General features: G+C 47.3%; 1 protein-coding gene across 1 annotated transcript in view; it reads left to right on the top strand.

Moving 5' to 3' along the window:
* LOC118175944 (protoheme IX farnesyltransferase, mitochondrial) overlaps positions 1–24,401 on the top strand; it is a 102,060-nt gene that overhangs the window by 42,960 nt on the left and 34,699 nt on the right. The window lies entirely within an intron of this gene.

Genomic DNA, 24,401 nt, shown 5'->3' with positions numbered 1-24,401 from the left:
CCTAGCACGTGTAGTACTTTATTTCAGAATGTAGGGTATCTTTTGTATGTACTGCTACTAATTAAAAAAGTCAAACTCATTTCTGATGAGTTTTCATGAAGGAATGAGTGGCCACAAGAAGTGTGTATTCAGGTTTTTCTTTCTGCATCATAAAAACAAACCAACAGAACGTTGTCCAGAGCCGCGTGTCTCTGCTGCTACTTTACTGTTCTTTCTGTTTACATTTTCAGCCTTGGGAGCAGCAGTACGTGTAAGGCCATTTATTTGTATTATCCCCAAAATTCTGCCCACACTCCTGCGTCTCCAAGAGCAGCTCCGGCTCCTGCTCTGACACCGATCCAGCAAACCCCCGCTCCAGGGCAGCCTTTTTGGTGGACACTGCTTACGCTAATATAGATTTGTAAAACTGGAACTCGAAATGTTGGTGTTGGTGATGGGACGACAAAAAAAGCGTAACTCACTACAGAATTTCCTTACTTTGTTACACGGGCGCACAGACCTTGATGTGCTTGTTCCTGCGCATTTTTTTCATGCCGTTTATGTGTTAGTCCAAACTCAATTTCCCCATCGCTTTTACGGATTTAATTACATTTGGGACTTAATTTGGTTTAAAAAACCCCGGTTTCCACACTCGGGGAAGTGAGTAAAATCGATTTTTCGCAGTTCGTGCAGCCTTGCCCGCGCTGCAGCGGGCGCATCCCCTCCCGCTCGGACTCCCCGTACGGCAGCGTGCAACCAGATACGCCACGGGGCGCGCCTGTGTGGGAGCAGCGTTGCAGCTATGTACGAGTACGACTTGAAATACGGTTTGAAGGAAATATCTGGGATCTTGGATGTGAAAAACGGTGCCTTAATTTCTCAGCTCTGCGTGTTTTAAGTTGGGAATGCCAGGAAGAGGCTGCCAGGGTGGGTTTAAGTAAAAGCCAGATGCGAATGCAACACCCGCACCCCACAGCAGCTGAAGTCAGTTTTTTGTTGTTTTGAAAGTTTTTCCTTTCCAATCCACTGTGAGTACCAGAAAAACTTTGGGTCAGTGCACTGAGTCACTGAGATCCTGAACAAATGTTGAAGTCCGGGGCGCAGGGGGCATCCAGCATCTTGGACTTTGAAAATTATTTTGATTTACATGCATGTTGATTTACAAGCAGTAAACCACCTTCTGCTCTGTTGGCAGTTCTTTTTGGTCTTTGTTTTTATTTTTTTAATTATTATTTTTAATTTTGTTTCATTGCTATTTTTAATTTTGATGCAAGTTACCTAAAAACATGGGTTACTTATTTTAGGGCACTGGCTGAGCTCCATCCTGTCCCCACGCTGCCCGGTTCAGGCTGGGAACCAACGGCTGCCTCCACCCAGCTCCCCTCGGGCAGAACCGTGGGCACTTCGTGGAGCGACTGCTATCTCTAGCGACTGCTGCCCTCCCCTATCTGTCTCTCCTGCCCTTCCCCTGCCTGCCCTGCCCGGCCCTTCCCCTGCCCTGCCTTTCAGAGCAGCAGGCAGCAAGTGGTACGCAGGCCAACGGGGGATACTGGGAAAATAGTCAGCATCCTATCCCTTATGCATGGAAGTGTCCTTCATGCTGCGGGACACATCAGCCAGTTCAGACCTTTCAGCAGCTCCTCCTGTGGTCCCACTCCTGCCCGTCCGTCACGCAGGCTGCCAAGGTTGCCCCATCTCTCTTTCATTTGATATGGGCTGGGAATGACAGGCAGGGAGCGAGGGCGATTGCAGCCGCCGGCGGAGTGGCCGCGGGCGGCGGGGACTCGGAGGACAGCTGCTGAAAGCTGTCAGGCTCTCGCCAGGCCATCCCCTGCATGAAGATCTTCCATTGTGGTTGTTCGCCATGGCTGGAGGCTTTTCCAAATCCACCACGTGCTTTTCCAGAAGCCCTGAACAGAAGTCGCTGGTCCTGGGGATGAAAAGCATGGCAGAGATTTTCCTTTCTGCGCACTCAGCGTTCAAAGGCATCTCTGCTTCGTTTTCTCCCCTCACGCCCTGCTATCGTTCCAGGCCTTCTTCATGTTTCTCTTGCTCTCACATTTTCCTTTTTTTGCCCTTTTTTTTTAATCACATTATCCCCTGTTCCACAAAGTTTGCCCAGTCCTGCAGCCAGCCATGCTCCCTCTCCTTCCCCTTCTCCCAGCCCCATGCCCCCAAACCCCTTTTATCAGAGTACGATTTCAGGTGAGCCATAAAAACTTCTCCAGCACTGTTTGTGCATCCTGGGGCCATCCGCACCCCCCTGACACCCTGCTGGGGCAAAGCCCTCTCCTCCCTTTGAAACAGGTAAGGCAGGATAATAGAAAACCTTTCTGTGCTGCCACGAATCTTGAAAACTCTGTCAAAAAATAAAGAGAAACAAACAAAAGAAATCTATTTGTGTTATTGTTCTATTAGGTTATAGTAACAAATAAATTTCTAATACATATTTATCTAAAAGTATGTGGAATGCTGCAATCTGAGGCAACGGTAGCAGCTTGCTTCTCTGCAATTTCCTTCCAAATTCACGGCGTGGCCGCAGAGCTTTGGGCTGCCTTTGGAAAACCCAACCCACCCAGGGCACGCGGCGCTGCGCGGGGCTCTGCTACCGGCACATCCCGAGGGGCCGGTGGGGACGGCGGCGTGCTCAGCCTGGGGGCACAGGTGCTCTGCCCGCTGGCAAGGAAGCTCCTGTGCGTGGTCTCATTTTAGTGGGAACGTTCATGAAGAAATCAGCCTCCGGGGAGGCTGGGGAGGAGGTTCCGTCCGTGGCTGGGGATGAGATGGAGCTTCGTGAGGGCAGGGTTGGGTTTTGTGCTGCCCGCTTGTGTTCCCGCACGCCACCCGGGAACGCGCCCGGGTCCGCGCTCCGTCAGCCTCGAAGGGAGCTCGTTTTGCGGATGGAAATCCCAATTTACAACGTTCCCAGTGCGCGGCCGCGCGCTTTTGCCAGCAAACGGGCACTTCAGAGAGTGTTTTTCTTCCCTGCGTGCCCCGCAGAGGTAACGCATTTGCCGATGATGAACCCAACAGGTGCCCGGGCGCGGGGTCCGGCGGGCAGCTGGCTGCCTGCCCGCAGGCTCACAGTGCCTATATTGTGTCTGTGGCTTTTGGTGCGCCTCCGTGGCCGTGCGAGGGGTGGGACAGCCCAGTTGAAATACATACTTAAACTCCCGGGGGATTAAGTGTGTTTCCTTTGCTTTACAGTTCAGAATTTTACAGTTTCTTTGTTTGGGGCTTCTCAGATTGCTTAATGATTTTTTTCCCGTTTTGCCCAGATGTGTGGAGTAGCAGTATTTGAACCTTACTGCGTTTGCCAACTTTATTACTTGACATATGCTATATCCTTTTATTTTTGTCTAGTATATCATTCTTTTGCTGCGAAATCCCTTGGTGGTTTTTCGTTATTATTATTTTTCATTTGAGAGGTTCCTAACTCTCCCGTCCTCCGAAATTCAGCTCTTCGGTAGTGACTCAAGGAGACAAAACGTCGGATGTTTTGCTTCTGTCGGAAAAGTATTGTCCGAGCTGCCACTTACTGGAAGCGCTGTGACCGATCAGCGTTAATAACCCCACCTCCTCTGTAGTCTGTGACTTTCCGCTGTGGCAGAAGCGGCACACGAGGGTGCGTTGGGTGGTGTGTTGGGCTCTGCCAGGGCTGCCAGCCCCGCGTTGTGCACAGCCCCTGGGGGATCTCCCTCGTTTTTTTTTTTCCATTCCAAACAGTTCCTGAAAGCTCCTGAGCACGTGAAGAGGTCAGAAATGGGGCTCCCCAGCAAGTCTGGTCTCCCGTGGTGCAGGGATGCATCCGTCGCCCTGAGCATTTTATATGCCTTTTAAAGCTCTTTAGGAGTACGTAATACTCCTTTACCCGAAGCCTGCGGGCGAGTGGCTCATCCTGGCATGTTGAGGATGTATTTATAGTGACCAACATTTGCAAAGAATGCGAGCAGAGGTTGTTTTCCTGGTAGGCTTGGGAGCGGATTCTTTTGCGGTTTGCATCTCTATAACTCAATTAAATGGCATTAGGATAGATTTACATCAGCTGAGTTCTCAGCCCGGAGTCCAAATATAATTCTTAATAATGATGGTTTTACAAGTGATTTTTCTTTATAACGTTTTATTAGTGTTTTCTTCGGAGTGGTTTCTTAAGCTTTTCTTGCTTTGTAGTAAAGTCTGCCTGTAAGAGAGTTCAGAGGAAGAACATTTAGCTTGTGAGTGACTCAGAGAGTCTCAGAATAATTTGTAGTCTCCTGAAACTATCCCCAATGCACCGTTTGCATGATAAGTCTTGTACGAGCTTCCCAGCTCAATTGTAAAGGCGCAAATCGCCTGAATTCTGTAATTTGTTTCCCACGCAATGGGGAAAACATGGCTTTCTGCTGGCAGGTACTCTGCTGGTGGTTGTGCCTGGGCCTGGAAAATAGGAATTGCTGTGCGGTGCTAATTGCAGTTAATGATAATAATAATAGCAACCTCTCAGGTAATCTTCTCCATAATGAGGGATAAAAATAATTTCCTTAAAGTGTTGCTGATCCTCGTGACAGAACGTTTCATGGTTGCTTGTGCCTTGAGAGGAAGGCTGGTGTTTGGAGGAGCAGCTCATACGGGCGGCGGTCCCGCACCCGGCCGGAGGGCTCGGCAGAACGCGCTTGTCTTCAGGTCGTGGAGAGAACACGGAGAGGTGCCCGGCTGAGTTTTGCCATGAAAATCTGCGGTACCCAAAGCACCAACGCGAGTGTGCTTTACCCACGGGAAGCAGAGCCGTGTGCTGGCCCTAAGGATGGGCTCGGGGTGGTCGGCTGGGGCCTGGTGTGCCAGCGGCCTCCCGGCAGCCCCCGGGGAGCTTTTATCTTTGCCTGGCTCCCCGAAGCCCCACAGGCAGCGACCCTGCTGGTGCTTGGCCGTGGGTGCCCCAGCAAGCTGGCGGGGCTGGGAGCCGATCTCAAACCGCCACCGGTTCTCCAGCGTGAGTCATTCTTCCTAGTTCGCCATGGGTAGGTTTCTAAGCGTTCAGCTGCTTCACCTGGGTTGGGTTGGGCTGTCCTGTCGGGTGCACCCACAGGGGTCTGCTGGCTTCCCTGCGGTTACCTCCACAGGTCGGCGTTGGTTTCCCACCAAGCTTTCCTCCCGCCTGGCCCTTCACCAACAGCGGTGACACGCGCCTGGTCTGCTTACAAGTGCTCAGCACGAGATGAGCCACAAAGGCAAGAAGTGGGGAGAACCTTTTTTGGCTTATTTTTAAATAAACGTTTCAAGCATTTGGGTTCTGGAGGCAGAGATCTCAGAGCCAAAGTGTTGTTTATAACAAAACAGGCTTTCCACGAGGGCACAGCGCCGGGGCAGTGACTGCAGCGTGGGGCTTGCGCAGTGATAAGCGAGAAGGACCAGAGGCAGCCATTGCCCTGGCTGGAGAGAGACTCTTTGTACCAAAATCTCCTTGAGAGCTTCTCTCGAAGCCTTCCAGCCAGCCAGGAGCTTTGCTTGGCTGCCACAAAGGCCCCACAGCCCTCAAGCACGCGCGGGTCGGGCTGGATGCGGGACGTGGCCCCCGTTAGCACCGTCAGAGCGCTGCTCGGGACCCTCCCGCCTTGCCCGGGTCTCGCTGCACGCAGGAGGAGTTTCCCCGGCCGTGTTAGCAAGATGTGGGCAGCACCCCAGCTCCCTGCTGGCTGGTGCACCAGCCTGTTTTTGAATAGATTGGGGAAAATAAAAGCCCACAGTTATTAGCACCTCGGTTCTAAAATCAGAAGTGATTCTGTTAAATAGTTACACGTCTTACACCGTGACACGTTTCATTAGAAGTGATAGTGGCTGCGCTTGGTGGGGTTCTGGTCTGGTGTGCAGTTGTCTGCACTTTGCCTTTTTTTGTGTGCGTAAGCTGAAACCTGCAGAAGCGGTGGCTAGGAGACATCCAGTTCCCGTCTGGATGCTGGCTGGGGTGTGCGGCTGGTCTCTGATAACCGTGGTGGTGTATTAATAACAGGCCTTGGGGCTCCTTTCCCTGTGACACGTCTGGAAGAATTGGTTTCCTCTGCCCAGCACAGCTTTAGAGAAGAGTTTTTCCCTAGCACCGATGCTAATTTCAGTTTTTACATATTTCTTTATGAGGACTGCCATCCCTGACAGTCAATTTCTCTAGTTTATGGAAACTCCTGAAAAATACCCAAGAAGATACATCTTCTGTCCCCCCTTCCCTGTTTATGGGGGCGGGGGGGACAGGCTGTGGGACCAGAGTAATTCTAACCCACGCTGGCCCCACCAGGGCCGGTTTTACGGCATACACTGCAAATTGCCAGGAGAATTTATGTCTCCCTGAATCCCCCTTCTCTTCTCATTTTCAGTACATTTCACACCCGTCGCAGTCTCCCCAAAGGTTGCTCAGCAGCGGACGTTTATGGGAGCAGTCACAAAAGGCACGGCCAAGCTGCCGGTTCCTGGAGATGCCTTGAGACTCGCCGTGATTCAGTGCCGTCGGCAGCTCTCCTGTTCACACGCACGGCCACATCCTGCACCTACGTGTGTGTGCGTTTACACTGGGGTCTCTCCGACCGATGACAAGCCAGTCACAAAACCTGAGAGCTCGACTGCGCCGTGAAACTTTCCGACCTGGGAGACAAGAGGATTTTTCCAGCCTTGAGCGGGATCCTTGAGAGGCACTGAATTTAGGTTACGAGGTGATTCCTGGCCTAAATGAGTTACAGGATTCAATAGGCAAGTGTGGGAATGAAAAGGGAACGTGGAAACATTGCGTGACGTCTTCAGGATCGCTCTGTGGGCTGTTAATACCTGACCTAGGTTAACAGCCAGGTTCTTTGCTTTCTCACTCAGAATATTATCTGCTCTGGGATCAAGCCTGAAGGCTTCTCAGGCAGAGAGAACTGAAAAAGGAAAAGGAAAAAAACTAAACAACTGATTTGCTTAATCAGAGCGTGACTGTGCAGCAGTGTGAAAAAGGCAAAGGCCGTCCTGCATTTCCACAGAGACACGGACCCATTAATGCCATTAGCAGACAGTCATCTGGAAAACTGCGTACCGGCCTGGTCTCCCGTGTGCAAGAAAAAATAATTTGAAGGGGAACGGGTGCTGAGAAGGCCCCGCTGGGGAGCGGGTCTGAAGAGCTCGGCTGCGTGGCCGGGCAGAGCAGCGCTGATGGGGAGGCGATGGCTCCGCACATACACCGGGGGATGCCAGGGAGGAAAGGACGTGGTCAGACTGGAGAACCGTGTTGGCAAAGAAACAAAGGGGTGTAAATTAGATGGAGGTTTCCAACCGTCGTAAACTTCTAGCAATTAACAGAACGCGAATCCCTTTCGTACGGCGTGGATGCCGCCACGTCAGAGGCAGCTCGGCCCCAGCAGCTTCATTCAGTGAGGGGCCTTCGTGTGGCATGGGGCTGAGTGACTTGTTCAGGACATGCACCCAGCTGCTTAAAACAAAGCGCCCCTATAAAGCCCGGCCTGTCCTCTTGTGTTTTGATGAAAATACCGAGAAAGTATGAACGGAGTTTAACAGATTTCTCTCTGGCTGTTTATTTCCCTGGTAAATTCTCATTCCTTTTTATAAAACCCTTTTTTTCTCTTTCCTGGTGAAGGCCCCATCGGAATTGGCAATGTGATATATTTGCATGGTGCAGAACAACAGCTTCTCAAACCATCAGAAATCTGTCACCCCTCTTCATCCAAGGAGTCGATGGCTGTGTCTGGCCTGAGTCTGGTGCCTTTACAAAAAAATAATAACCGGAGAGCTTGGAGAATCTGCCCCTGAGGCCCGTTCGTATGCTCGGGCTCCTGTTGCAGGCTCTGCTGCTCTTCCAAATTAACCCAATTGCTAAATTCGAGGAACCTCAGCCTGCAGCAGCCGTGAGAGTGGAAATTCTGCTCGAGGGTGGCCCCTCGCCTCCTTTCGCAGGCGCAGCGGCTACTGCTCGGAGCGCTCTGAGTGATTGATGGTGCCACCTAATTTTAAATTGCAATTGTAGCCTATTAGTCTGTGATCACTAATCAGAGTAGAAGTTGTTTTTTGTTGGCTTTTATTACTCATTCCACTTTGTTCATATTAGTTACAGGCATAATGTGATTGGTATTCTGCTTTGCCGATGCGCGGTGCTGCCGGGCCCTTCCCGAGGGACGCTCTTCTCTGGAATCGAGATTTCTCTTTGCAGCCTGACAGGTCGCTGCTACAGCTACAGACTGATTTTTAATACTTTAGATTTCTCAATGCAAAAACTTATTTTTTTAAATTATTTTCATAGGGGAGGGTGACATAAATGTTAGTGCCTCCCGTTACTCGATATTTAATTATGAAAGCATCCGCTGGAAAAACAGTATGAGCCTGGTGTAATCAGCACGGGAGCAGACTCGCTAATCTTTTCATTTGGTCTAGACTTCAAGGATGCTTTGTGTGGGTCTGGCTGTGCCGTGATAATCTAAGACCTTCTGGACTGGAAGTTTTGGGAGTCTTTATGAAGGGAAAAACTCCTACATAACCCCCTTCGGTTTGCGTATTCCTCTTTCGGCTGATAAATGCCTGTTTGATGAGTTCATGGAAAAGGTATTTGGATGAACCTGACCGTGGAGGCAGCTCGGCTCTCCGGTAAGGCCTTGATGTCTGCGAGGGCGGCAAGCCCCTGTGTGCTCCCAGCCAAAACATGGAGCTGGTGGGGCTTCTGCTGGTGCTTTGAACTCTGATAGTTCGGGTTAAGCATCGCTTCCATTTGCCCTGTTACTTTGGAAAAGATATTTTTTAATTAGTTGCATTCTTAAAGAGATCCCTGCTCCCTGACATACGTTCAGAAGTGAAGAGCACATTTCCTTCTGCTTTTCTCCCCCTCTCTATGATTAAATTGCAATAATCCTCGTTATCTGTTTTTAAACAGTTGAAAGATTATAAACAAACGCTGGAATAATTGCTAGCGGTCTGTTTTCTCAGACCTATCCCCATATGTATTTTTTGTGCTCTTTTAGTCTGTGACAGGGTTTCTGTTGGTACCGACTTTAATTAAGGAGCGGGTGGGAGGGAGGCAGCAGGGAGAGGGAGGGAATTCCCTTCACCTGGAAGATGCTTTGGGAAAGTCGTTCTGGGTCAAAACAAAGAAATCCTGTGTCTCAGCAGTGGCCAAAACCGAATGCCTGAGGAGGAGTATAAGAGTCTAAATGAGGTCTTGGATTTTTGATGAGGTTTTTTGTTCTTTGCATGGAAAAAAAAAAAAAGATTTTATCTGCCCTGGAAAGACTCCAGTACTGCCTAAACACAGTCACCGTCCCGTCTGGCGCGGCGCTGGGACGCGCTGGTGCGGATCGCCCGTCGGGAAGTGGGGATGACTTGCTGCTCGGGCAGACGGAGCAGCCTCGCAGCAACTTGTCCTCGCTGGGGCCAAGCCGGCTGAGCTCCGGCCCCACGCTCGCCCTGGCAGGTTGAGTCTGAGGTCCCTTGCGATACCCGCAGCCACCTCTCAGACAGGCAGCCAGGGGAGTAAGAAAATGGAAACGGAGGGGGTGAAGCACAAGGATGCAAATAGAAGCCCTGGCTGGGGCTGCAGATCTTGCTGTGTGTGCTGGCTGATGGACTGCACAAAACCATGCAAGAAAGGAGTTTGGGAAGCGAGCAGCTGAGAGGGAAGTGCACGGCTGCTCCGGTGTCATAGCTGCTTGGACTTGCTCTGCTAGTGCCTTTGGTACCAGCACTCAGTGGTAGCAGCAGTGCCAGTGTTCAGGTAGTTTCCGAGAAGGCGAGAATACTTGTAGTAGACATCGCCAGCCTCCCAGACGCATTTCCCTTTTTTCTTCCCCCAAAATAATGTCTTTTCTAAAATGAAGTTTATACTTCTTATTTGCAGAAAGGCAAGGCAAGAGGATTTACAGTAACATAAAACAGAGGTTTTTTTTCCCACCTTCATCATATTTTACACTACTAAGCAGGAGAAACAGCTCTTTTAAATATGTCTGTAGTAAATTCCTTTGTTTTGTGAAGCAACGCTCTCTCTCCTTTGTGCGAGGCTGCAGTTGCTGAGAAAGGAGCGGTGCTGGCCAGCAGACTGCTCGACTAGGGCAAGATTTTTCCTCGCTTTGACTGCAGCGCTCTGGACTGAGATGAGAAGTGCCCTAAGGAAAGGCTCGGGGCTTGACCAGTTTTCCTCTGACTTCCCACTGTTTGCAGGCCATCGTGCCTCTTCTCTTTTAGCTTATCAGATCTTGGTGCCAGATTATCTCTCTGCCAGCTTTTAGAAGCTGGGCTTAGTTGTCAGCAGCTTGTCTGCTAATAGGCACAACTGTTCTCCATCAAGGCTGCATGAGCAAAGCATCTGGAAATGTGGAAATTCAGAGGAAATATCACTGGTTAAACCCAACAGAGAAAACCCGTGCAGATTTGGAGAATGAACTGCCAAACTATAAATATTTATATAGTGAATGCATATGCTTGTGTGGAAATGAAGTGCTTGTAAGCCATATGAGCAATCCTCCAAACCTGTTTTGTGTATGTTTTAGTGGAGAAAATAGATCTTAAACCTTTATTTGTACGGGTGGATGTTTAGACAGAAATTGCCAAGGTGCATAAAGGAGTTTGATGCCCAGCTGCGTTTCCCTGCAACGAGACACTTGCATTCAGAGTTTCTTTTATCTGATTGCTGTTACTTTGTTCTTTCTTTTTTTCTTGCTGGGAGCACAATTTGATATATTTTGTGCTTATGTCATTTTGGCAGCCGTGAACAGATGATTGCTTTGCAAAACCGGATTTTTTTCTGATTTTTATATAGTGAAACTGAGAGTTATACCTGAACTTTCCACTGCTCAGTTTAAACAAGTGCTAAAGTGCAGATCTAAGCAAAAAATGGCATTTACTAAATAGCACAATTCTGCAGATTATTTTCACGACGTGTTTAAATGACTTGTAAAATGTAATTAGATTGTATTCGGATTTTAATGCTCCTATTACATGGATTAAATAAGTAGGTGGGCTGAGCGAAAGCTTCTGCAGCACAGCTCTTGGGAAGATGCCTGTGCCCGGCCGTTCAGAATGCTCCCTGGCTGTTTCCATATCTGCCCTTTTGTGTTCAGTGCAACATGCAGACATTGTAACCATGTGCTTTCTCAGTTTTATTTCATGCTTCCTCTATAAATCTTAGTTCACAAGAAGCATTACTAAATGTTGCAATTCATTTCACCGCTTCATATTTAATGATTATCATGTAAGTGCATCTTGGGACTTGTCTACACAGGAACTGCAGTGTAATTAAATCGAGGTATACATTTAAGGACCTGCCTACCTAGGGAAATTCATTTGAATTTTAGTAGGATGTGAATTTTAAAGCTTTTTTTTTTTTTTTTTTCTCGGGAAGTTTTTTTTGGGTTCTTTTATTTTGGAGTAAGAACTTTGTGTTGTAAACTTGTTTCTGAATAGCAAAGTTGGTGTTTCACAGATACATATACTTTCTTCACTGAAGAATTTTGAATCTGGTCCAAAAGTAGCTCGTTCAACAGATACATATATTTTTTGTCATAGAAATACTACAGTGTCCATTTTCATTCCAGTTTGTAGTGATTTTATTTTACTGTATTTTAAATTCTGAGAGTTTCCATGAGGGACTCTTTTGATTTTACAGTCCTCTCTTGAGAAGACCTGATAAGTTTCTGTCTTTTAATTTTTACGCTTGCACACAGGTACTATGGGGCGGATGGCATCATAAATTACCCTTGGGCTCTGAGGCAAGCAAATTAAATTCTTTGGTTTATCTTTTGTTTGCCAGCAATGGAAGCCTGCTCGGAATAGCGGAACCTTGATGCTGGACTTCTGATCATTTGTCTTCTCCCACACATATTCCTACTTTCCTGAATAAAGACATTCAGGTTTTGGTCCCCCACTGGACACCGTGATGCACTTCATCCTCGCAGAAAGACACCTCAAGTTCCTGGGTTTAGTTCCACGGAAAATAAAACCAGTGCCAGAAGAGTCCACAAAGCAGAGCCTGGCTTTAACCCCTCATACGGCGACCCCCAGTCAGCCAGCCCTCCTGTTCAATCCTGGTGACTTTTTTTTTCCTCGTTGTGGCTTAATAAAGCACCGGGTCTGCCTGTCCAGCTTTAGTGAGACCCTGGGGCACTGGCACCTTGCCTCGTGTGCAGCTCAGCTCGGTCCAGGCTTCCTGCCCCTCAGGCCGGTGCAGGCCACAGAGGGTCCCCACCGAGCAGGGTCCCCACCGAAAGCAGGGCCACCGAGGGGCAGGGCTGCTTTCCTTTTTCCGTAGGCGCTCAGGAAACATCATATCGGACTAACCCTTCGCAAACACACGTGACATTTGAGGCACCTGGCAGACCGATCTGCCAAGAGTGGCATTTGCATGTCAATATTAAAAAGACGCTGCAAGTTCAGGGCTGGTTTGAGGCGATATCCACAGCGTGGGCCGCAGGAGCCTGGCTGAGGCCTCCTGTCACTCGGGCCGGCCACCAGCTCCCCTCTGGCAGCCACTTTGTAGGAGCACCGTGCAGGTCGTGCAGCCCCAGGGCACCGACGAGGGCTCACACCAGCTCCGGGGGTGCTGCACAGGGTGCGGGCCTGCTGCTGGAGCGGGGCACTGGGCAGCAAGGAGCCACACTCAGGTCAAAGGAGACAAAGAATGTCCCAGGGTTTGCGTGGAAACTGGTTTATTCCCCCACATTGATGCTTGTATGCCATTACACTCATTATTGTTCCCTCGTATTAAGTGTCCCTACTGAAATAGAGAGAATCCCACTATCTCAGCTGTATCTTTGATCCCCTTTTGCCAAAATTCTCCTGTTGCCACAAGCCAGGACTAAAACTGTTGTTGTTTAAGTTCCTTAAGCATTTGAAAGGATCGCCGTCGTAAAAAAAATAAATTTCGGAAAGCGAATAGGTCATAATACCTTCAAAATGGGGGGAAGTAATGCTAATTTGGTGTCTTAATTGGTTTCCAAGCTTAAATTAATAGTGTGTGGAATCCCTCTTAGTAACATGACTCAGAACTATTTATTTTTCAACTCCTCTTTTAACTCTAGCCGAGATTGATGGGCGTGTTATCTTAGCGCTGGGGAGATGCAAGCAGTACTGGAATGACAAACATTTCTTGACAGCTTTAGAAAGATGGATGATGTGATGCCCCTGCAACAGGTTTGGCTGTTTGTGCTTTCTGATGGGTCCTTGGAAGCCTGTCGCTTCACTTTCTTCTTAATGAAGGGGAAGAAAAGGTGAGACCTGTTTATTAGTCCAGGATGTCTTTGTAACTTGAATTCTTGGTGTAGATGTTTGTCATCCAGCTCTTAACAGAAGACCATAATGATGGCCACCCTCATTTAAAGGTCCCAGTTTGTTTGTGGTGCTTTGTAAAAAGAAATAAAGTACTGGATTTTACCTGCAAAGCTGGAGCTAATTGGTTAAATATATATTGTATACGTGTTATTTTACTGGACTTAGTTACCATATTTGGCGGGTCTACATCTTCTACTTGGTATTTGGAAGATAGAGTCCTTACCAAAACTTATTTACTATCGGAAAGATCCTTAGGCTTGAACAGAAATTTTTCATATATTTTGGTGAGCAACTCTTCTGTGTCTTTTGATCAGCAGAGCTGTGATGGCTTCACAAAGCACAGAATGCCTTTAAACTGCCCCGCATAGCCTGCCACGCCGCGTGTGCACCTTGCTTTTCTGGGTAGGCTTTCACAGACATCTTCCATGCAGTCTGATGACCCTTGGCTGAATCCTGCTGTTCACCAAAGTGTATCATCTATCTTTAGCTGTAGACTTTTTGGAAGTTTTGCATTTTACTGAGTTCTTCAGCAGAGATACAGCTTTCCTTTGTGGTCTGTGAAGTTGGTAGGAAAAAAAATATGTATTATAAGGATATTGAGAGCACAGGTACTTTCTGTTCTGATGGGAGAGAGGATGCTTTGTTGTTTTTTTTTTAATTTGCTTTATTGCCAAGCTATTTGAAAAAATAAAACCAACATCATACAAATGAAGTTAGTGTGGCACTCATCAAGGTGCCTTTGATGCTGTCTTTCAACATTTACAGCTCAGCAGAACAGAAGAAAGTAGATGCCTTTTGGAACCAAGTTCTCTTCCCAGATAAATGTAACTCATGAAATCCCCTGCAGATATTTCTTGCTCTTTTTATTCAGACATCTGAACAACAGAAAAAGTTGTTGTATTTATTTTACTTTTTGGTGAAGGATACACTTTATCTCCAGTAGACTCAGTAGATTCCCTAAATATGCTATATGCAAGAACGTGATTTAAAACTCTTCCTGCTATCAACTCTTCAGTACTTTAAAGCAATAAATCTTGAGGAATGATTGTATGAATATTAAGAGGTCTGAGCTGCTGTGAGTCCAGCAGATCAGTTTTGCAACAGTTGGGCAAAGTTATCATGCTGTTTTTCTGAGGCATGTTAGTAAATGTTAATGCCATTTTACACCCTTGTTCACACTTAGAATCTTGTTCCCAGATTTTGTTCCTTGTTTTTTGGTGTGGGATTTTAATTTAATTTATTTTTTTTTACTGTTGGCGAGCTTCCGAGGTATTTTTTCCTAAAGGAGCTGAAGACTGCTTTTGTCAAATACAGACAAACCAAAGTAAATTATTTTTTCTCATATCCCAGTGACTTGAATTAAAAAAAAAATAAAAATAAAAATAAAAATTAATTTTATATTTCCAAAACTAAAAGGTGTTTTGAGTAAGTAAGCCATGTGTATGCAAATAAATGTATAACCTTGCTATGGCCAAAAGTAGGCAAACCTGCTGCAGTGCTACTTTTATCTGTATTGTAAGAAAAAAAGCACTGCTAACAGGCTGTGCCAGACACAAGCAGTTAAAATGAACACATTTACATGTGATATAAGAGAGCAGTTTATGGATTAATATTCGGATGCCTGGCAGGAAGCACATTGTGGTGGATTAGTATTCTTACCATCGGAGTGACAAATTATAAAAAGCTGATTAAAATGACCTGGATCCTGGACACATGGGTAGGAGCCCGGGGCTGTGTGGAAGTGATTTAAATCTCACCTTTACACTTCCTTGCTCTAATCTCCTGGGCAAGAACAGAGCAGCAGCAAGGCTGCTTTATTTTATAGCTCTCTCTAGTAGCCACGAGGGACTGAAAGCAGCTGATACTGATATTGTGGAGGGCTGACTCGTTACCTGTCCCTTTTACAACTGCCCTGGCCAAAGCTGGGAGATCAGGATCCCTGTGTGGTTGGTTACTACAGAGAAATAAAGGCTTTGCGTCTCGGTCAGGCGTTAGGTAAGCTGCTGCCTCTGTTTGCTCTCAGTTGTCATCTGGAGGAGACTTGTGCCTCCCAGTTGACTCTGGGTCTCCTGCTTGACTTAACAGTTGCACTGGGGAGCAGAAATACTTCCCCAAGAGTTCCTGAGTAACAACTTTATTCCACCACAGGAATTTGTCTAAGCCATCTTCAGTATCGGATTTTATCTGAAGTATTGCTCAAAGCAGCTGCACTGTGTCCAGAGGACCTGGCCTCATGTATTTTAGGACATCCAGTAACTTAAACCAGATACTGACCTTGTGCAATTCCTATCTTCAGCAAAGAGATTGTGATTTGAAGTTTTGTTTGTTTTTTAAATTATACGTTGCAGTCGTGGCATGCTGGCGTCGTGACAAACATGATTTAATGCAAAGGAATCTCTTTGGCAGCATGGCACTGCAAAGTGCTTGAAGTCATTTTGGTAGGCACAAAGGTGGTGCTTTTCTTCAGCCCTAATAATTGTTCCTGAGATGTATAGGAATTAAATAGTTCTTAAAGAATGGAAAGTACGTGCTTCTGCATCAGACATCTAATTCATCATTTACAAACTTACACAGATCCTACGTGAATAGGTGGCTGAATGTGGGTGACCACAGTCCAGTTGTTGAATTTTGTATGTGTAGGTAAAGTTTTTCCTTACTATTCCAGAGAAACACAGTGGATGGAGCTGAACATTGCTTTATTGCCTTATCCCAAGAGTCTGCACAGCGAGAGCAGTTCAGCCCCTGGAGGCGAGAGCTGCTGCTGAGTCACTGCTTCTGCGCAGGTGCCCGCTCCCGGGGGTCCCCGATGGAGCCATGTCACAGCTTTAGCCCCAGCCTCTCCTGTGTTCTCACCCAGGGTGACCCTATAGAGTGAAATAGATCAAAAAATGATCCAGGGAAAAAAAAAAAAAAAAAAGGAAATCTGTTACTTCTGGCCAGATGAGGTTATTTGGTGGGTTGGCACAAGGGAAGAGCACAGGGTGTTTGTCTCACCGGGGATCTCAGACCTGTGAAACACATTTATAGCAGTATTCTTTGCAAGGTGAAAAGGAGGAGTGACCAAGTCCATGCCCAAAAGGAAGGAAGGAATGGGAAAGCAGCACGTGCGGTGCTGGGAAATTGCTCCTCTTGGTTCGAAGAGGCCGAGGACGGTGATGGGCAAGTGACCGTGCAGCCCCCTCCCGCAAGCGGGACTGGGGCGAGGCTTGAAGCAGGGAGCGTTTGTTTGCGGACACGTTCATTGTGTGCTAAATACAAAGAACTTGTTGGTGGTAAATATTTAATAGTATTAGAAACCTTTGGCAGTGGACCAGAAACCAGTCTTTCTTCCCAGGGAAGTTATTTCTCCTGGGTGGATCGCAGCAGGTGAGCGTCTGGCTGCCGTACCCAGCTCGCCTTGCCCCCGAGGCTGTGGCTGACCTCGCGAACACGCTGTTTCGGTGGCCCATGCTGTCAGCAGTTCTCAGGATTGAGCAGCTTATAAAATAAGGGCCTGGCTTTATTTTTGTTATTTTTTGTTGTTGTTGTTGTTAGAAAATCTTCAAAGCGAAATATGATTTTAGTGGGAAGAACTGGGCTCCTCCGTGGTCCCCCAGGAGCACCAAAACAGGAGATTCCTTTTTTTTTTTTTTTCCTCCCATTCTCAAGTCTTGAACTTCTTGTGCATTGAGAACAATGAGATGGAACAAGCTTCACTTTTTGATGCATTGATGCTAGTAAATTTGATTCAAAGATGGAGTAGATAAATGACATTTGGTGCAAACACCCCATGAGAAGTTATTCATACAACTGAAGACCACGTGTAGTCTCAGTTATTTTCTGCTTCATCAGTGCCTTGCTTGGGCACACCATGCGTGCACAGAGCCTTGTGCTCCATCCTTGTTCCCGTAGCCCAGGTGGAGCCCCAGGCGCATCCCACCTGCGGTGGCAGCAGCCCCTTGAGCCACACTTCATCAGCCACGGGCGTCGTGCTTTCGGACACGTCTGTCATCCCCACGGGACCTGCAGACAGAGCAGCAGTAATGAGGCATGCTGGTGTTTGTCCCTCCTGAGTGTTATCACAGTTGCATGCTTTTCAAGCTCCTTGTAGCGGTGCTTGTGGTATCCCCAGAGGAAATTGTTTGGCAAAAACGTTGATGAAGAGGCCGGCAAGCCGCAAGACTCTGATGAGTGCTTGTGTTGTTGGTCAGACCCACGAATGGGGTTTGGATGAGCTGACAGCAGACAGAGCAGGCACACCTCCCTGCTGGCACTGCCTTGTTTCAAGAAGCCAGGTGAAGGACGGCACGGAGGTTTCGGAGGTTTCAGCTGCCCAAGTACTCGCTGTCTCTCTTCTGGAAGCAGTTTGGGTGTGCTGGGGATTCGTTTGGTTTTGGAGTTGAGTGGCTGGGGCGGTGGGAACAGGAGGATGTCACTGCATCAAAAGGGACCTGGGGGGCAGCAAAACTAGTCCCTGGTGTGCCATGGGGCCTGGGGACACTTCCCAGGAGGTGTACCTGGTGTTTAAGTACAACAGAACCTAACAGGTGTCTTGGGCTGGGGGGCAGTGGATGTCTGAGCATCCTTACACAGTCACACGCCTGGAAGTGGCCGGGGAGATAGCAGCATGTCATCTCTCGAGTGCCTAAAAGGCAAGCCTGTGAGGCATGTCGTTAACCTTACGGGACAAATAAGTGCTAATCGAAGTCTGTAGGTCTGTGCACACTCAGCCCTGAAAATGTGTTTCTGAAGTGACAGATCTCAACATTTTCTTTGCAGTTACCTCCTGTCCTCTTCCCTGTACGCAACAATGGGCTTATAAACACTGGCTAGCATGAGGAATGCGTCTAAAAAAAAAATCAAGCTGTAGCAGCTGCTTTACCTAGCAGCCTTCCTTGGGTTCGCTGGGAAATGACAGTTTGGAGGTTAGCTGCCCTTCTCTGTCTGTTGGTAACATTGTTCAGGCTTGCATCAATCTCATTTTTAATTAGAATCCTCTTTGAAATGGAAAATATTAAAGCAGATCTATAGCTAGACTGGAAACTGCAGAGCCAGAGGGTTTTCAGATACTGCTTTAAAAAAAAAAAAAAAAAAAGAGAGAGAAAAAAAAAGCCATTTCTAATCCTTAAAATATTTGCCTTGCTTTATTTTCATATCTTGAAGACAAACAGGTGCTGTGTGCCCTTTATGATTCTCAAATATACAATCTCCAAGCCAGCAATCTCTAAAGCCTTCCCTTGTTTGTACAATTAGGGTGGGATTTTCAGAATCACTCAGTATTGGTCTGTCTGTGCTCTCATTGAAGTCCAACTGCCACTGACTTCAGTGAGAATAGTGTTAGATCAGTACATGAGTGCTTTTGAAAATCCTTCCCTTCGTTTTTTTTAGACACATCTGTGTACAATTGAATAAAAAGACCTTTGTAATATACTTTAATTATTCTTTGTTGTTTTCATATAAAAGTGATTGAAAGGAAACCAGAAGAAAACCTATAGTAATAATCTTGACTTTGATCTTATTTACCATAAATTATATGTTAGGTTTTTCTTTCCCTTTTATGTAATTATATGTTACTTTATCACAATATAAGATAAATCACTGGAAATATGCGGAGTAGAAATAACCAGATGCTGTGGAGGGGAAGAGACCTCAAAGGAGGAACTGGAACCTTGGGAGTCCAATGCGTTCCCAGCGCTTATTGTAGCAACTGTTCCCTGAGCATGAGAAATGCTGCAGACCTTACAGGAAAGGGCTGGTGCTCAACCTGCTGAATTCAGAGGCGGCGTGGTTGGTGGAGGATCAGCTCCCTCGATGTCCCCCTCGCAGGAGAGCTCCGGGTGCTGTCCAGGTGCCCGGCCTCAGCTCTGCCACCCCACACTCCACCTGGTTCTACTCCACCCATGCTTCCCCGATCCCTGTGCCTTTTTAGGTTCCAGTGTGCATTTCAATGGCATTTCTGGTTAGCTATTTGCTCCTTGGTGATACCAAGCAACCCCAAAGAGGACTGAGCTTACTCTAGCCCAGGGAAGTCACAGGACGCCAGAAGCATCCCATGCAGCAAGACGAGTGCGCACAGGGCACAGCCCAGCGTCACCCCAGCTGCAGACATTTGGTGACGCAGGGAGTCTCCTTGTACTTGTTGTTATTTGCTGTTTGTTACAAATGTTGGCTTGGGTCTGGAGCAAGAGATGACAGCTGAGGAGAGGCTTTGCTGCCACCCATCCGCATGGCTCGGTCTCACCCCATGGTGCAGCGCAGGGTGCGGGGGGGTTTGGGGACCGCAGCACTGCAGAGCTGGAGGTGCAGGTCCCTTGGCAATAGCCCCACATTGTCTGGCCCTCATCTGTGCCACCAGCTCACATGAACTGCCCTTGGCTCCTCTTGTGGGCTTGGGAGAGAAAGAAATCCACCCCGAGGGCAGCACTGCTCCTGAAGCACCGTGGGCTGTTCAGCTTTTCTTCCTCTGTGTTAAATATACAGGGAGCCAAGGGCAAAACACGTCTCACCTCGGCGCCTTAGTTAAGTCTCCAACGTTAAGTAGGATGACTCGAAGCCCACCTGCTCTCACTGAAACTTGATCTGCTGTGTTTTAATTGCAATTTATCCGTAAGTTGCTTGCACTTGGTTAATGCTGTAGGTCTGGGGTGAGGCGCTGGGAATGGCATGTCATTTCGACTCCTTGGGATCAGGCTGAAGTTCTTGTGCTCCTTGTGAGCACAGAGGAGCTTATCTGGGGGTGTCCCAGTGGGTGAGAGGACCGTGGCCGGGGTGGGAGGCCGGGGTGACACCTCAGCAGTGGGGCTGCTGCCCAGGAGCTCGCCGGAACCTGCTCGGGCACGGGGCTGGTTTTGCAGCGGGAAGGTCTCCGGGTTGCCTCCAATTAAATTGTCTTTTAATAGCTGCATCGTTGGACCTGTGGGATTATCAGTTCTGATGTAAATATGTGTTTAGCATTAGAGCAAAATGTTATGTCAATACACGGCAGAGCTGTGCCCACCTCAGCGGCTGCTGTTTCCACCACGTGTCCCAGATGAGAGCAGGCCCTGGACGGGGGCCAGGCTGGGCCTGGCTGTGCTCTAAATCCAGCGCGGTGTATGAACAAGGTTTCCTAGCCTCTGCGTGGGCGATCCGTTTGAGAAACTGTGTGACACGTTGTTCCTCTTAACGTGCTCTATTTACGTTTGCGTGTTAACAGGAATCAAGGTATTGAATTGTCATAATTCAGCGGCTGAAATCGTTCCCGCAGGGACGACCGCAGAGGCAAACAGCTCGTGCTCAGGGCTTTCCATCCCCTCAAGCGGGCCTAATTAACCGCGAGCAGTCAGGCCGCTCTGTCTGAGAGCTCAGTAGGTGCTGTCTGTCTGTAACTACAAATCAGCTCCTCGGTAGTGATACGGAAAAAGTGAGCGGGCATCCCGTGCAGGTAGAGGGTAAGTGCCACCCTGCCAGTGCCAGCGGAGCGTGACGCCGCGTTACGGCGACGTTGTGTGAGGCCTGGCTTCGCCTGGATGCCGGCATTAACGCCAGGCCCTCAGCCAGCGCCAGCCAGCGCTGGGCTGCTAGGCCAGGAGTCAGCTTGAAGAAACGAGGCAATCCGTAACGTTTCTCTGGGAAACAAAGAGGAAACCAATATGAAGCAGCTCAGGAAAGCAGAAACACGACTGTAAATAACTGTAAGCAGTAATGTGACAGCTAATCTAAGATTTGTTACATGTTTAAGATATAATTACTGTATATTAACTAGATGAGAGCTACACAAGGAGTCTGATGAGTCTGCCAGAGAAATAAACCACAAAGTACTAGCTGGCCTGATTTATTTTTTTCTGACATCGTGTTTTAAATTTTCGTGCGTACTGATTAAAATTTAGGTTAGGGTCTTGAAAGCCGTTGCCAAGTTTTGTCACTCAGGGATTTCAGATGCTGTAGATTTAACCCTCTGTCTGTCCTTTTGGTCGCTACCCTCCCAAATACCTGGGGAAGAAAATATTCTGCCTCGTCTGGCTGGACGGAGGCATTCCTGGAGAAATAGTCTCATGAGAGCTTCTGAAATATTTATTTATCCAGGATTCATCTCCCTGAATTTACTGTTTGCTAAAGCAGGCAGGACTGTGTTGGCCTGGCCTCAGATAGTATGTTTGAGTTCACTCTTTCATTCCTATGGAATGATATTTGAGATGCACATTTTTTTCATTTTTCTAGAATATCAGGGGGAAATAATTTCAAGTGGAAGGAGAATTTTGTTGAACATCTGGGAACAAAATGTAAAAAGTTTGACAAATGGCATCTTACTGACATGTAATTGCAACTCGCTTAGTGAAAGAATCTGGGGTATTGCAAATAAAAGGATTTTTCTTAACTCTAGTTCAATCAGATATGTAATTTCTTGCATGCAGTTGACAGCAATAGATTATTCAGATTGTCACTTAGATTTAGAAGAGCAAAGAAGACCTAAGCCAGGCAGTAATCTTAATTTTAGAAGCAGCCACGTTACACAGTACAGCAGAGACTGGCATTTTTGGACTACTTAACTTACCAGAGAAGTTTCTTGTTCAAAAGAAGGTCTGTTCAGGGGTTAACTGCTATGCCAAATACATGGAAATACGTCATACGCTGATTATGGTACTGTCAGGTTATACCGATTGCCTAATTCCAATTCTCTCAACAGTGTTGAGCATCCAACTGTTCTTCATTTCAGCCCTGTTACATTTGAGAAGCACTGAGTTTAAAATGCACGCATTATTTTGATTTTATCCATCGCACCGGGAATACCTTTAGCTGAGAGTATTTAAGAGCCAGAATCTCCTCACAAGCACAAGTTTAAACTGGACAAAAGCTCTGGGAAGTTGGATTTTGCAAATACACGTAAAGGGAAGACCGGGCCTTTAAGACAAACCCAAACTGCACGTAGCCCAAAATATTTTCAGGAGAAGAGAAAGAGAAGACTTCAGCTCTATAGAATTTTCCCTTGTATTGCTCTACCAGTCGGATGTCAAATGACATTTTTTCTTCATTTAATATAATTGTCTCTGAAATGTAACAGTGAAACAACCCATTAGCAAAATGCTGAGCTGTCAGAAACAATCACTGGTCTCACATCCAAGCAGAGTGCTTTCTCTTCCCGGAAAGTACTTGTTGCCGCTGTGTACAGAGGCTCTTTGTGTGACACCCGGCGCTGGCACCCCAGCCTCGCACCAGCACCCAGTCCGTCTGCACCCAGTGGAGTGTGGTGCACACCCTCGGGACCTCTCAGTGCTTCTGGAGCAGCATCTCCAGACCCATCACAGAAGACGAGGCTTAGAAAACAGCCCTCTTCCTCCTTGAAGTCCTGTCCTCCTCCAGGTGGGCAGCCGCTTTCTGGGGAGGCCACTTTGTAAGGGCGCCCAGCAAGTGCAGGATTCCTCCTGTGCTGGCTCTGGCAGCTTTCAGACCCGTCACGGACACGCTGAGGACGTGAGCATGCAGCAGGGCCTTCAGCAGCAGTCTCTAATTCACCATGGCCAGCTGCTAGAGGGGGATGAGGCCACCGCTTTTTGGGGGGGCTGGCAGAGCGGGGTTCAGGGTACCCTGCTGCTGCCCAGCCCTTGTCTCCTCTTCCCTCAGCCTCATTCTTTCCCACATTTGGGCTGTTTCATCAGTATCACAGAACGCAGAGGTGATGCCCACTGCCAAACTTTGTGTTTTTAGAGCGTATTGTTGGCAAGTCTTGTTTAAACAGAAAAAAATGTAGCACGTGGGCTCGAGCACGTCTGTGCTCTCTCACTCATACACAGGCAGGATTTCTTCCAACCTCGATCTTGGGGATGGCCAAAACTGCCAGGAAGGTAATTCTGCCTGGGCCTTCCGCTTACAAACGCTTCACCTCGAGGGGAGAATGCTGTGGGCATTGGGCGGGATGATCCAAGGGTGTCTGCTCCCCGCTGTGCTTGCAGTACTTAGGAGCAACAGCAGAGGTTCCCAAATTGTTATGCACTAATTACTTGAAAGCAATTAGTGGGAAAGGCAGGTGCTGTCCTCTCGGTGTGCCTGTGTGGGAAGTTTCCCCGATGGGCTCCGCTCTGGTCCCTGCTGCCCTCGCAGAGTGGTCAGCATGTGGAAGAGGCTGTGTGGATAAATGTATGAAATCTGTTGAATTTTGCAATGTACAGATTTTTAAAAAAATCCTCAGATATTTGTGGTTTTTGCACAGATTTCAATGATCATTTCCACTTTGCCCTGGGGAATGCATCCCCATTAAGTGCAAGCAATGTGGCACTGTCAGAGTGAGGAAGTTTGCTAATTTTGACTTTTGTTGTGTAAAAGGATGCATCAGCTTGATAAAATAGATCTTATCATGTAGTCATCTTAAATCTGTCTGCAGTTTGACTACTCAACTTATTGTCAATCTGGTTGTTTGACATGACGATTTGTTATGCTACTTGTCCTACGTATTTGCTATAATTGAGATCCTACCCCAAAACCTCAGACATAACGTCAGTAGAAAATATTCTTTCTACAAATACGCATTACTCTGCCTCTAAATAAGTTTTGGTGAATCTCTGACTATGGTGGTTGGGGGTTTTCTGTTTGTTTGTTTTTTTTTTTTGTTTTTTTTTTCATTTTTACTATTGTTTTGTGCACGTAAAATGGAACGGCTTTACGCTTACTGCATGGAAAACTACGCTCAGCTTTTCCAGTGACATTCTTTAAAAAGCAGCTCATACAAAAGCCTGCAGGAATTTGTAGCGTGATGATAGTGCCGCCTGAATTTTCCCATAGGCAGTGTTTAAAGTCAAATTGGGTTGTGACATTAAATAACACCATATGGTGTGTTCATTCCCTGCTGCTAGAACTGGATGCTCAGCGCAGTTTCAGTAGCATTTTACAAGAGTTGATTGATTTTTGGGTGGGTTATAGGTTCTCAGAAGTTAGATCTTGAAAAAAAAATTATGGCATTTGTCTTTAAAATACCAGAAGCACAACATTTGTAAGGGCTGTTTGTATTAATATAAAACCGGGGGCAGAGGTATATGTGCATGTATGTCTATATATAATTGTTGTGTATAAAAGCTGCGTCAAAGCTGTCAAGAACAGAGCTTGGAATCAGGCTCTGCTTCAAATGATTAACTTTTGGGGACTTGTGCAAACTATTTTTGTCCTCCAGGTGATTTTCTTTCTAAGGGGATGCCAAAAGTATTAATGCA

This window comes from Oxyura jamaicensis, chromosome 18, assembly GCF_011077185.1.
Source record: "Oxyura jamaicensis isolate SHBP4307 breed ruddy duck chromosome 18, BPBGC_Ojam_1.0, whole genome shotgun sequence".
Taxonomy (NCBI): domain Eukaryota; kingdom Metazoa; phylum Chordata; class Aves; order Anseriformes; family Anatidae; genus Oxyura; species Oxyura jamaicensis.
Note: the sequence above shows the minus strand (reverse complement) of the source record. Positions and strands in the feature narration are given on the sequence as shown.